General features: G+C 40.1%; 1 protein-coding gene across 1 annotated transcript in view; it reads right to left on the bottom strand.

The window, feature by feature from the left end:
- The window catches only part of LOC122787839 (dedicator of cytokinesis protein 7-like), a 4057077-nt gene that overhangs the window by 1664469 nt on the left and 2379131 nt on the right, over nt 1-13477 (bottom strand). The window lies entirely within an intron of this gene.

Here is a 13477-nt window from a genome sequence, read left to right as displayed (position 1 = left end):
AGTATTTTGGGAAAAAGATGCTAAGGATGAAGCTGCCAGGTAACAGGAAAAGAAGAAGGCCTAAGTTAAGGTTTATGGATGTGGTGAGAGAGGACATGCAGGTGGTTGGTGTGAAAGAGCAAGATGCAGAGTACAGGAAGAAATGGAAACAGTTGATCTGCTGTGACGACCCCAAACGGGAGCAGCCGAAAGAAGAAGAAGAAGAAGTAACCGCCTCATGCTTACTGAAAGCTCGTTATTGCTGCCTTTCAGTGATTCAATCTGCAGTCAGCCTGACAGCACTAGGTATTTAGAAGCAGTGTAGGAACCCAGTGTTATAAAGTACATCTGATGTTGTAGAAGGTAACATATTTATAAACATATTAATATTAAGTAGTTACCTTTAAAGAAGCTAACTGAATAATTGATTTCATCATGTGATGACTATATAATGGGATATTTTAGCAGTTTTTAAAAATTGAATGGTCTGATGAATCTGTTTGTGAAAGCGCTTACCCTGGTGCACGAAATAAAAGACTGATGGATAGTATTTAAAACTGTCGTATTTGAGACTATTTTATTCTATTTTCAAGACTGGATTTTTTGGTGCTGTGTGGTTGTCTCCTCGCATTATCTATTGTATTTATTAAATATACATGTTCTGCTCCTTCTTTCCATACTGGTTCATAGGTAGGTACTAGACTAATTTTGGACCTAGGGCTTATATAAGCCTAGCCAAAAAGTACCCTGGCTTTCGCCACCCAAGAAAATTATTTTCCTGTGCCACTGTCGAGCAGAGCCACAGAAGTGATCCCCGGGGTGAATTTCCTATCTCCCATCCAATCATCAAGATTTTTCTTGAAGACTGCTAATGAGGAGCTTTGTTTGATATAGATAGATAGTTTGTTCCAGAGTATGGGAAGTCTCTGGGACAGGAATCTATCCCTCCAGCATGTTTTGGTTTAGGTCCCTAGAGCGTGTAGCTCATGGGGATTGGGATTTCTTTAAGTGGAGCATGTCCAAAAGCTCTGGGTTTGACATAGCTTTGTGTGTTAGGCAGAGATCGCCTCTGAGTAGGAGATATGCGACGGAGTAAAGCTGCAGTTTTTTGAGATGGTCTGCATAGGGCATCTGTCTGAGGCTAGCAATCCTCTTTGTGAGGTATTTCTATGGCCTTTCCAGTTGTTGTAGATGTCTTGTGAGGTACATACCAAAAGGGGCATTGTACTCTATAATGGGTCTAATGAGTGACGAGTAGAGGGGAAAATAACCTCTTTTTTCCTGGATGAGAAACCTTTTGTGATGAGGTGTGCCACGTAGAAGGACTTCCTGACTACTGTGGCAATGTGATTATCAAAGGAGAGACTACTGTCCATCTGTGTCCCAAGGTCTCTTATCACACTTTCGGTGTTAAGTAGACTACCGCCTACGTGGTGGTTCATGGGTACTGAGTTTTTACCAAAAGGGATGACAATGCACTTTTTGGCATTGAGCTTGATGCCATGGCTTTGACACCAGACATCTGTCTCAGCGAGGCCCTTTGGTAAGATGTCCACATCTTTTGGAGTTTTGATTATGGCTCCTAGTTTGCAGTCATCTGTGAACTTCATTAGCCAAAGACCTTCTGTGTTAGCCTGTACTTCAGAGAAGTAGATACCAAACAGGAGAGGACCCAGGACTGAACCCTGTGGTACTCCACTTGTCACTGGTCTGAAGTTGGATTTGGAGTCTGCTACTTTCACAGTGTGGGTTCTGTCAGTGAGCCAGTTGGCAACCCATCTTGTGACATTGGGATTTATACTTAGTTTAGTGAGTTTATCCATAATTCCAGAGTGGGGGATGGTGTTGAAAGCCTTGGCGAGATCTAGATAGGCTGTGTGAACCACCTTACCCTCATCTATGGCTTTGGTGACTGCTTCAAAGAAGTCTATCAGGTTTAAGAGACATGATCTGCCTTTTACAAACCCAAACTGGGTGAGGTCCTGAGTTTGGAAATTTTCAATGCCATTGTTTATAAGTTCCATGATGATACATTCCATAGCCTTGCAGATCAGGATCGTCAGGCTAATAGGGCGGTAGTTTCCAGGGTCCGTGGTGGCTCCCCCTTTGTGGAGTTGGATAACCGTTGCTGTGTGCCATTCAGTGGACACATAGCCTGAGGTGAGGCTATGATTGAACATGGTACTTAGGTGGGGTGCCAGTTCGTTCTGTAGTTCATGTAGAACACAGCCTGGGATGTTGTCAGGTCCCATGGATGCTGTGTTCTTGGCTTTGCAGAGTGTGTTTTTTATCTGTGCAGCCGTGATTACAGGAACTTTGCATTCTTCTGGTATAGAGATGGGCCCTTTAGGGGATGACAGGGGGGTAAAGTTAGCACTGAACCTATCTGCCAGGATGTTCGCAATATCAGTTGGTTCTGTATATTTAGTGCCATTGCGCTGTAACTCAGAGCAGATCTGAGTGTTGCTATTGAAATTCTTGACAAGTCAGTGGCAATTTTGTTTTCGTAACTTTGGAGGATTTTATAAGGGATCTCAGCTTCTTACTGAGGCTGACCAGTGAGTTTCTCCAATCATGGGATTTTACTCTTTTTTGCAACAGTTTCTTTCTTCTGTTGTAGAGTTTGTTTATGGCAGGGGACCACCAGATTGGCTTCCTTTTTTTGGAGGATAGCATCTTGGTTCTGTTAGGGATTGCACGATCCATGTACTCGTGTAAGTGCTTATAAAGTGCATTTGTGTAGGATTCAGCAGTCATACCTCTATTGTCCATCAGCATGAGTGTCATGAAGTTTGCCACTTCTGTCTTAAGAAGCATGAAGTTGGCTTTGGAGAAATGTTTTACTGTGGTTTCCCTAATGGGGGGGTGTGGATGTCTAGGGTGATTAGCTTGTGGTCGGATCTGAACAACGAGGAACTGACCTCTGGTGTGGAGCACCAGTTGCCTATGTTGGTAAAAATCAGGTGTAGGATATTGCTACCCCTGGTGGGGGTGTGGATAAGTTGATCCAAGGCATTGGAATTTATGAATTACAGAAAACGTTGAGCACAAGAGTTGGTACATGAGTAGTTTTCCCAGTTAATGCTGGGGTAGTTGAAATCGCCCACTATTAGGGTGTTAGGTTGTACCCTAATATTTTCCAGTGTATCAAGAAATGAGGAGTGGAAATCCTGGGGCATAGTGGGGGATCTGTAGCAAGCTACAATTCGGATTGCGGTCTTTCCCAGAGTTAGTTGCACTTGGATAATCTCAGATGCATTATGCTGAGCAACTAGCCTGGAGGTGTGGATATCCTTAATGAATATGGACACGCCTCCACCTTTAGTGTTTCGGTCCAGGTTAGGTGGCCGAAAGGTGTGGTATGAATTACAGCCTGGTAATGCAGGGGTACTCTCTGGAGCCTTGAACCAGGTCTGTGTCACTGCACAGATGTCGATGTTCTCCATTTTAAGGAGTGCCTCGAGTGAGTGCATTTTGAGGTTTAGACTTCTAGCATTGAGTAGCAATACCCTCAGATTCTTCTTGCTTATACCTGTTACGGTGGTGAATTTGTCATTTGAACCTTGTCTAAAAAAGGCACTATAGGGGTGGCTAGAGCCTTAGCCAGTATCCGGAATCTCAGGGAAGACAGGTGCAGGCCATCTCTGGCAAAGCATCATGGTTTGTCGATCATGTCATCCCAGGCAGACAGATACTGGATCCCCTTAGCATGACACCAGAAACTTAGCCAATTGTTGAAGTCAATCATTTTGTCCTTGTACTGTGGTATAATTCTGGGTGATGGCAGGATGCTACTCAGGGCTAGGGTCATACCTGCCTGGGCTACAAGATCGGATAGCTCCTCCATGTCCCCTTTCATGTAGTCCAGGGAGGTACGTCTCAGGTCATTCACACAAACATGGACAATGACAGAGTCATATTTGTACTTTTTGTGAAGTGACCTGAGTGCATGCGTTATGTGGCGGATCCTGGCATCCGACAGGCAGCTGACAGTAACTTTCTCCTTGTTTAGCCTGGTGAGTGGAACATCAGTGTGCCTGACTAGAGAGTCACCTATGACTAGAGTGTTGGGTACGTTGTTATGTGTTTATAAACTACATTGCTTCCTGCGTGTCTGCAAACTTCTAATGCTCATAAATTCTATTCTTTAGCTTCCTATTACTTGTTCTTATCTAAAAAGCAGGACATAACCTGCACCTAGCTAAATACACTATATTGGATGTATCACATGTTCAGATGCATAAATTTTAAAAATGTTTATCATCTGTTGCTATATATTTACAAAAATCCAGTTAAAACAGGGTCTTGCACCCTTCCTGCTATCTAGACTTCTTGTGACATGCTGTTCCTTATAACACTGATGGTGTTTTAAAATTAATTTAGTTTTTATAAATAAATCTAGGGCCATCATTTTAATATTGTTTAAGTATATTAAATTACAGTAGCACAATCCAATGTTTTCTATAGATGTTACATAAAAACTGTGTATGTTGATTAAAAATGAATGATATAGATGCGTTTTTATTTTTACTTATATTTCCATTCAAGCTTGACTCCACTGAACATATATTCATGTACCAATATATCCCTTATGTCTGGGACAAACTTCCACATGTAAAGAAGTGTAACACCCCCTACCACCTTCAAGATAAACCTAGATAATTGGATGGGCAGCTGCAAAATAATCCCTGGTCTATCTTGTTATGCCCTCCTTAAGAGTGGAAGGAACATCTGAATAGGGATTTTGGCTAAGCTTGTGATGATCTGTAGACTGATTGCCTAATACGTCTGAATCAATAAAATGCATATATGAACAGATTCTGAGCTACATGTACCTTATATTATGCCTATGGATGTATGCATGTACATGAGGTAATTCTTCAAAATTAAGGTACGACTTGTATGATACCCTGAAGGCATAAAGGTAGAAATGTTTCTTATGCATAAGATAGCTTGAAGCCTGCTTCTACAGCATTTTATAGACAGAAAAAAACTATCAAGGATGCATTTGGGGTGCAATACTCCATGGTTAAAGCCAGAAATTTCAGCTTTGCATGGCAAGTCCCCATGTTGCTGTCTCCACCAAAAACAACATCCCTCTGTTCTAAGTAGTAAACATATACTAAAATTCTCATGCTAGAAGCTTTTTCATTAGGACAGCTAGTAATGTAACAAGCATAAATATCTCTGGACACATTTACCTTGTCTTCTAGCAGGGCCGGCCTTATGCATAGGCAAAGTAGGCAACAGCCTAGGGCACTGTTCTTATAGGGGTGCACTTCCCTACTTTCTTTATTTTTAGAACAATGTTTTTTTACTCTAAAAAATAAAGTGTTTATGTAAAAATGCATTCAAGTCACATATTATGCTGATGGTGTGAGCTCATAAGTGACTACAGACCCCTGTCTTTGCAATGTAAGGACAACAAGGAATTCCTAAATAAGTTGACTGTCTACTTCAGCAGATTTGAAGAAGTGAACAGAACAACATCCAAGAAAATGCCCATTAGCCATGAGAAGATGCTCACCCTCAACCCAGCTGATGTCCAGAGGATACTGTGGAGAGTTAACCCAAGAAAAGCAGCTGGGCCTGACAACATCCTAGGGCGAATGTTCAGGCACTGTGCAGTCAAACTAACAAATGTCCTCACGGATATCTTCAATAACTCTCTGAGTCAGCAAATAGTTCCGAAATGCTTCAAGGACATAACAATTATTCCATTACCAAAGAAGTCTTCACCATCTTGCCTAAATGACTACCACCCTGTAGCTCTTACCTCCACAGTGATGAAGTGCTCTGAGTGGCTGTTCAAGGATGCCATAACATCTGGGGTGACTGCTAATCTTGACCTTCTGCAATTTGCTTACTGAGCAAGCCACTCTATGACAGATGCTATCTCTTTAGCACTCCATCTATCACTGAAACACGTTGAGAATAAAAACACCTACGCAAGGGTATTATTCATCGACTTCAGCTCTGCATTTAACACAGTCATCCCTCTTCATCTGGTAAGGAAGCTACTCCAACTAGGCATCAACACTCCACTTTGTAACTGGATTTTTGACTTTCCCACAGACAGACCTCAGAAAGTGTGCACAGGAAATATCTCCTCAGATAACATCACTCTTTAACACTGGAGTCCCACAAGGATGTATACTAAGTCCCTTGCTGTTCACCCTGTTAACACACAATTGTACAGCCAGATACAATACAAACCACACCATCAAGTTTGCTGATGACACAACGGTGGTGGGTCTCATCAGTAAGGACAATGAAACAGCTTATAGAGATGATGTGGAACAACTGATCACCTGGCATGGAAATAACTTAGCACTAAATGTGAACAAGACAAAAGAGATAATTGCGGATTACAGGAAAAATTGCAAGGAACATGCTCTCCTCACCATCAATGGGGGAACTGTGGAAAGAGTAGGAAGCACAAAGTTTCTGGGAGTGCAGATCGATGAGGACTTGTCTTGGAACACAAATACAAATGCCATAGTCAGGAAAGTGCACCAGAGATTGCACTTTTTTGAGAAGGCTGAGGACAGCAAATCTCCCATCAACAGTTCTCACTACCTTCTACAGCAGTACTGTAGAAAGTATTCTGACAAATAACCTTGTAGTATGGTATGGAAGCTGCTCTACCTCTGAGCACAAATCCCTCCACAGAGTGGTGAAAACTGCTGAAAGGATCATCAAGAGCACCTTACCACCTATCCATGACTTGTACTTATCCAGATGTCTTGGGAAGGCCAAAGGAATAATTAAAGAATGCACCCACCCTGCTTACCAACTGTTCCTGCATCTACCATCTGGAAAGTGCTTCTGAAGCATACGTTGCAGAACTCCGAGATTCAGGAACAGCTTTTTCCCTAATGTCATGAGGCCGCTGAACTCTAGTAACAACTATGCTCCATGATGGCCATCTGGGTCAGAAGAAATTGTAGAAGCTTGTCTCAAATTGTACATTAACCTGGTTATGATTCTCAACTAATACTTAGTGCAATGCTCATCATGACTGTTAAGGTATAGGCCATCTGGGGCAGTAGCAGTGCAGTAAAATCTCTCTTCTTTCAGTGCAATAGATGTTGGAAATTTGTAAATTAACCAATTAACCATAGTGCAATACTCTAAGGTCCACAGTGCAATACTCTAATGTTCACAGTGCAATACTTCAAATGTCTCTTTCTGTGCAAGTATTAATGCTATTCCTTAACCAAGTATCTATGCAATACTAAAGTCTCATGCAAGTAAGTGTTCACAGCAAAAAGTGTTAAAATGAGTTTGTAATTATGTGCAGTACTGGTCTATTTACCTGTATGTCCATGATGTAATAGTTAGGTGTTAATATCTGTGAAAATAGTCTATATGTTGTCTGCACATTTAGTCCGGAGACACTGAATTTTGTTCAGTTTTTGCACTTGTGTGATTTCTGAATGACAATAAACTTTACTTTGACTAATGGGAGTACAGACAGCACAGACCTCAAAATATTCAAATATAGGTATGAAGGCACCTGAAATCAATGGAGTTTTTTTTTCCTCCCTCTCTGCTATTTGTACATCAGACAGACAGGTAAGATGGGAATGACACAGTGTGGGTGAAAGCATGGATCTGAACCTTCCATTTCATAAATGTAGAATACAACCTATCATTGTATGGAAAAAATGGGCTAAATGTCTTAACACAAAAACTAACACCTTGATAACAACTTCAACAAGGAAGCTCAGAGTGGTTAAACCTGTGATGGACTCTTTCAATGTGGAATGCAAAGAACATAGAATTTTTAAGACTCAAAATGAGGAACATTCCTCATAAGGCGGTACAGTTGATAGATATGAAGTAAAGTGTTATTACTATGTGTAAATACTTTTGGCAGTGATCAGCCACATATTTTTGGGCAATATTTCAGATTTTGTGATTTGTGTAGACAGTTAAGATGAGAGAATGGCATGGTGAGATGAGTGTTCTTATTTATACAGTTATGCTGGAAGTGATCAACCAGATATTTTTGGCAATATTAAGCTGGATTTGTGATTTGTGTGGAGCAACTTGGATTGGAACACTTCAATATGTAGAAACTTGATTGTGTGGACAGTGGGGATGAAATAATATTACACAGCCATCAGACATCATGGCTGTAACTGCTGGATGAGAGTTGGGTTTGGCAGGATGAAACTAACTGACACTCTTGTCATCTGCTCAGTTTAAATAGTCACTGAGTGGCATAGTAGGACTACAGTGCATCTGTGAGACATACGGTGAACTACTTCAATGGACACCCGATATGCACAGATAGAGGAGGTGTAATCGCTGTCTCTCTCTTCTATTGAAGAAAATTACTAGTTGCCTGCTGCTATTTGCTTTTTATTTTGGTTTTGCAGGACCAATGTGATTATTTGAAGCAATGTGGCAACTGTTTGTTTGGAACAAAGGTGGAGTGCATTACATGATCATCCACGTTTCACAATCAGATGTATAAATTGTATACAGACATGGATGTAACTGCTTGGTAGGGGTACTCTGGACAAAGTTACGGACTCTGTTGTCACTTCCTCAATTTAACAGTCATCTCTCTCTCTCAAAATAAATAAATAAACAAGGGATGAGTGCATCACAGAATACACAGACCTTCAGAACTTTTGGGTGCTGGTAGCCCCCAAACACCAAGGCTATACAAGTGCATTTTCACTTGAACTTAATAATCACCTCTGCCATGAAACCCACCTGGTCTAAAACCAGCCCTCGTCCTGGGTATACACAGGGGCAACAGATGCTGATCATGGAAACAAGGGTAACTTGGCTAGGCTTGTAAAGGCCCTAGGGCCATTAACCTAGTAACTTCCTATGATCCTATAAGGTTGCTCTACTTATGTGGGGGGCTGGACACAATGTCATTATCTCCTTAACATTCCTCCCAGACCTCCAAAGTCACTATATCTTGTGTTGGACTGGAGTCAGTGTACAGTCATTATTTCTTTAACTTTCCTCAAAACTTCAAAGTGGTGCACAGACTTAATAAAGTTAATTCTGCTATAATTATTACAGTGCAGTCTTGGTCAGTTAGGATGTGCAAAAAGGCTGCAAGAAAAAAAAAAGTTGAACATTAAGATTAAATTTCTTTGTCCTTATATTTTGTTCAAGTAATCACGGGATGAAAAAGGTTGTTTAAAAAGCTGCAAAATGCACCACAGAGCATCTAGTAACCCCATGGCTTTGGATTAATGCAGTTGTTTTCTCAATAGATATGACTGCAGTCTTGCATAGGGAGATCCTGAATGAACAAATAAATAACTGCAGGAAAATGTTGAACAATAAGCCAAACTGTGAGAAAAAGGAAGACAACAAAGTAATCTGGGCAGTGTGAATAGGCTGGGATGACTTGGGGAGTGGGGTGGGGGCAGGGGGTGCCATGGAGCCTTTTTGTCTACAGTGTCAGTTTATCTAAGCCCAGTCCTGTTTGGTAGACCACTTGCACCCATTTGTGGGTTTGAACAGTGAGAATTCAATACCTCCAATTTTGTCAAAATGTTGCACCCCAAAAATGAAGAAAGATAATGGCTTATATGGGGTATACTTAACGGGACCTTTATAACTCCTCTGAAATGGGAGGGATGTGTGTGCATGTTTGTGTGTGTGTGTGTGTGTGTGTGTGTGTGTGTGTGTGTGTGTGTGTGTGTACATGCACACGTTCTTGCACAGGTGGAGGGGAAGAATGGGATAACAATGGGGGTTGTGTGTCTGTCTGTAAATCTGTATGGTCCTGTACTTCTGTAGGGTAAAGAGTGGCAGAACAGTGGGGGACAGCTTGTGTGTATGTATGTGTGTGTCCGTGTGTACCTGTGTGCATTTGTGTGTAAGTGCGTGCTCATGTGTGTGTTTTGAGAAGGGAGATAATGATCGTAACAAAGGCCGCAAGCTCCTTATGACTAGCAGTACTACATTCAACCCACTGAGCATGCTCAGACCCTACCTCCAGATCTTTGGTTGAAGGCATAAACTATTACTTGGTTTGCATTCAGTGCATAAGCTTCCTTAATTAAGTCAACAGCTGTTTGGATGGTAGAGCACAATGTTTCTCCGATTTTTTGTGAATGTTATTATGGGGAAGGGAAAATTCAATTAATTACATTTTAGGCAGTAAGGGCTGAAAAAGACAAACATTTTCTGGTTAGCCGAGTGACGTCTCCAGGCATTTCTGCAGTTACACCCTACTGCTCCTCTAGGTGTCAAATATTGCCTGTTCATATTTGCATTAATAATTCCAAAACCATGTTACATACAAGGTATCGGAAAATTTTATCTTGAAGCATACATGATAGCAAATACAATTGTATTGATATATGACCTCTGTCAATAGGTATTTGTTAAAAATGTAAGGTGATAACTTCAATTTTTAAATGCTGAAGCCACGCCCACTAGGAGTTAAAGGTACACACTCAAAAGAACTCTACTGGAGGGAATATGTTAAATGACCAGCTACTGACGTACCTTCACACGGCTCCATCCCTTCTCCAAAGTTGTGAACAATGGCAGGAAATTAGTGTATTAAGGAAATGAAATGTTTAGTTATATAAATTGCAATAACTTAACATTTTGCCTACAGTGGTGCTAAAAAAGTTATTCTGGTGCCTCTGTATTCAGCCAAGAACACAATTTAAGAAAACTGCCAGTACTGTTTTGAAGTCTTAAGAGACCTCATACATACATGAAAGTCTTTGGGCTGTCTTAGTTCAAGTATTTAAGGTGAACAGTGTCATTTTATAATACTCACTTCTTATACATGCACACTACATTTTGAATGAAAAAAAAAACTCTCAGTCTGCTCTTGCTCAACTCCAGGATAAAGTAATTCCCTAAATATGAACAAGTACCTAACCACACCTTACACCTCCTTACTCACCTTCTTCACTCACTTCATAACTTCAATAAATTTCTCTCCTCTAAATTTCTAATTATGCTATAACCTTGTGTATTTTTCTTTCACTTCATATTGCAATTCCTGTTTGCATTATGCAAGAGGTTCCCCAGTTCGATTCTCGGCTGGGGTGCCTTCTGTGCGGCGTCTGCATGTCCTCCCTGTGGTCGCGTGGGTTTCTTCCAGGTGCTCCGGTTTTCTCCTACATCCCAAAGACATGCAGTAGGTGGATTGGACACTCTAAATTGGCCCTAGGTGTGAGTGTGTGCATGTGTGTGTGCCTTCTATGGAAGGTTGGGTGTCGGGCTGGCAACTCGGCACTGTAAAACTCCACTGCCAATCATGAGTGGACAGATGATCCGCTGTGGCGACAACCAGGAAAAAACCGAAAGAAGAAGAAGATTATATTAACTTACTTTTAATTTCTCTAAACTGGCTAAAATTTCTATAAATATTAAATAATTGTTTTATAAGTTGTATCTGTTTTCAATTATGTCTTATTTGGTATAATTATTTAAACTTTAGATGTTTTTGAATTATTTTTGATGACTGTAAAATTATTGTTCTTAAAATGTTTTTGTAATACATTGGAGCTTTTTCCCCGGTACTCCACTGAAAATGGACACCTACCCACTCGGACTTTCCCAGTACTCAAATGTCAATTAAAAAAAATATATAAAAAAAATAAATAATACTTTAATTTAAACCCACCCCAATTAACAAACATATATACACTAACCATATATTACTTGCAAACAGAACTTCACAGTCTGCCATGTCAGTTCCTCAGAGGAAGTCGTACAGCTCAGGAAATGTCTGATTTTTCCCAGGGGATCAGCAAGCTAATTTACATGCTGATGCCTCTCAGTATAGGCCAAGATAATAGCACATGTAGGAAAATCATGTGTAAGAGAGTCAACAACTTAGTTAGTGGCATATGTAGTACACTATGAAAAAGCCACATTTGGCCAAGTGAGGTTTGATTCTCAAAGCCTCCATTGTCACAGTGCATTAACACATTGAAACCCCATAAGGGGAAGAAAGCTCCCAGATCAATCCCAAAATAGATGCTTGTGGGTTAGTATTTTATTTATTTATTTGTTTTTGTTTATCGAGAAAGTCTTACTAGGCCACGCAAGATTCTTTTTCTCAGAGGCAGCCCAGGGAGAAACGCTCTATACAATCAAGGAAAACATTTACAGACCATCAATAGTAAAAACATATTAATAATAAATATTTTAGGAAAAATATCAGCTTATCATATCTCTCAACTGTACAGATTTTCGCAGAATGTCCAGATTTTTCTTTCATATCTTGCATCCGTTTTTCATAAAATTGTGGTTTTCTGGCAAATTAGTGGTAAATCGTTCAAGGTTGAATTTAGAAAATAATAACAGACATTTGAGTATTAGACTTCATACCCTTCAGAAAATTAATGCTAATGCAAAACCTGTTATTCTATCAACTTTTTAAGTTTGTAAGAGCAATATTTAAAAAATGTCCCTATGTTTGAGCCTTTGTCCCACTTTTATTGAGCTTTGTCTAGATTTCTTGCTCTAAGAAGTTGAGAGGTATGCTAAGCTTACATTAACATAATAATACACATGGTTAGGAAAATTATCAAGTTACATTAAATTCAAGTTGAAATGAAAACAATAGCTAGGGGCATACAACATGTTTACATTACTGAGTGGTATAATAGCCTCTAGAAGAAAAATGTGAGTTGGAAAGTAATGATGCAACTTCTCCAGTGAGAAATGAGTACGAGAGAATTTAGTGCCATGGGTGGAAAAGAATACGTGTAGGTGTAGGGACAGTAAAAGTGTTTTAGTATGAGTAGCAGCAGCTGTAGATAGAGGAAAGCTAAGTAAAAGTGATATGAGAGAAAAAAGGTGACACTATATTTGTGAAATGAAAGTATAAATACAGAAGAAACTGTAAGCAGCATAAGGACTGTAGAAACTAAGCTAGAGGCCTAGTGAATGAGAAAGATGTTGGAGGAGTCACCTACCAGGGAGCTAGAAGAATATGACTACATGGTGGTAGTCTACACTAATTAAAATATTATGTAGAGTTCAGAAAATATTGCATTGTTAAGGTGAAGTTGCTAGGCTATGGTGGTTTGGAGAGTTTGAAAATAGGTTTGAAATGAGTTGTTAGGTAAGAGAGGGTCAGAGAGCTTATGGAGTAGTTGTAGACCCTAGAAATAAATGGGGTCAATTTTTAGTCTTTTCAAAGTTATGATGGCTTTCCAGTTGCCTAATATTTGGGAGAGAATGTTGCAGTGACTACATAGTTGGAATAGATGGCAACCCTATGTTAATCAGTGGCTTTTTAGATGGAGTTGATGTGCATATCCTTGGACTGCAAAGAGCTGGGGTGGTGTGTACCACTGTAAGAATGACTTTAAAGCTGGGCATTTCTATGACTGGTAGAGAATTGTAGGCTTAATTTTAGCTGGGGTTAATTTGATGAGTTTAGGGAACTTCATCCATGAAATTTTTTGAAGGGCAATGCAGTGATCCATTTTTTGGGAGACAGAGGATGTAAATTTGTTAATTTATTGTAACATTGGTT

This window comes from Protopterus annectens, chromosome 13.part0 (assembly GCF_019279795.1).
Source record: "Protopterus annectens isolate FY-2018-M chromosome 13.part0, PAN1.0, whole genome shotgun sequence".
Lineage (NCBI taxonomy): Eukaryota > Metazoa > Chordata > Ceratodontiformes > Protopteridae > Protopterus > Protopterus annectens.
The sequence above is the reverse complement of the archived record's forward strand: the minus strand, read 5'-3'. Positions and strand labels throughout refer to the sequence as shown.